Source organism: Mus caroli, chromosome 6 (assembly GCF_900094665.2).
Source record: "Mus caroli chromosome 6, CAROLI_EIJ_v1.1, whole genome shotgun sequence".
NCBI classification, from domain to species: Eukaryota; Metazoa; Chordata; class Mammalia; order Rodentia; family Muridae; genus Mus; species Mus caroli.
Window position 1 is genome coordinate 121,371,499 of NC_034575.1, and position 1,366 is coordinate 121,372,864.

Here is a 1,366-nt window from a genome sequence, read left to right on the forward strand (position 1 = left end):
GTGGGTCAAACTGTCATAGAGCCCAGGCTAGCCCCACGTGGGTCAAACTGTCATAGAGCCCAGGCTAGCCCCACGTGGGTCAAACTGTCATAGAGCCCAGGTCAGCCCCACGTGGGTCAAACTGTCATAGAGCCCAGGTCAGCCCCACGTGGGTCAAACTGTCATAGAGCCCAGGTCAGCCCTACGTGGGTCAGACCACAGGTACTCTAGAACACTCCCTAGTCACAGGGTGTGCAAAANAAGGTAGGAAAGGGCTGGCTGGACTAAAAGAAAACCANCCCAAAACAAAAACCAAAACAAAAGCAACAACAACAACAAACCTAGCTTCTAACAAAGTAGCTTTAAATGTGAGGTGTAANAGCAATGGTAGCTTGGTGAGGGGATTGGTGGAGCTGCAGAGATTTGCTGAAGAAAATTTCATGCTACCAGAAGATGCTTCCTGTAAGAGTTTGAGGATACTCGCCATGGGGAAAGCCACATTCAGGCCTTCAGCAAGCTACTGTATGAGGAGCGGTGTGTGTGTGTGTGTGTGTGTGTGTGTGTGTGTGTGTGTGGTGTGTGACAGCATGACTCAGGGAGTTCAGAGAAGGTGGAGTTGCTGCATGACAGGGAGCTAATGACATTCTCATCCTGTCCACCAAGCATGTTTATTAATTTATTCTCCAAAGGCAGATCTTCCAGGGAAAGTGGGGAGACCACGGGAGAGGCCAAGGAACTAGAAAGGAAGCCAGGGTTCTAGGAAGTTGATTTATGCTGATGAAATTTATCAGATATCAACACAACCCATATGGGGGGTTCAGTCTGGTTTGAGAACAGATTTGTCAAGCAGGTCTCTGAATATTGGCAGTAGAGAAAACTGGGGCAGGGGGTTGGTCATTTAGGTCCAGTCTTCCAGCTTATAGACAAATTTAAATTTCTGTAATATGCCAGGGACTGCATTTTCATAAGTTCATGAAATCCTTGAACTAACCTGGTAAGTAACTTGGGGTAACCTGGTGTATTTCCACTGTACGGAAGGGGAAACTGAGGTCTAGAACATTCAGACTTAGCTGAAAGCTGCAAGTCTTTGTAAATGACAACATGCTTAGGAGCACAGTCAGTGTAAAGGTAACTTGACATCTGTCATCCATGATCTGTCTATCTATCTATCTATCTATCTATCTATCTATCTATCTATCTATCTATCTATCTATCCATCAATTTTCCTCCTGTGTATCTAAGCATCTGTCTTCCATGCACCTACCTCCTATCCACTTCCTTCCTTCCTTCTTTCCTTCCTTCTTCCTTCCTTCCTTCCTTCCTTCCTTCCTTCCTTCCTTCCTTCCTTCCTTCCTTCCTTCCTTCCTTCCATCCCTCCTTCCATTCC

General features: G+C 46.1%; 1 protein-coding gene across 1 annotated transcript in view; it reads left to right on the forward strand.

Annotated features, from left to right (window-relative positions):
- The window catches only part of Vwf (von Willebrand factor), a 137,928-nt gene that overhangs the window by 114,652 nt on the left and 21,910 nt on the right, over window positions 1–1,366 (forward strand). The window lies entirely within an intron of this gene.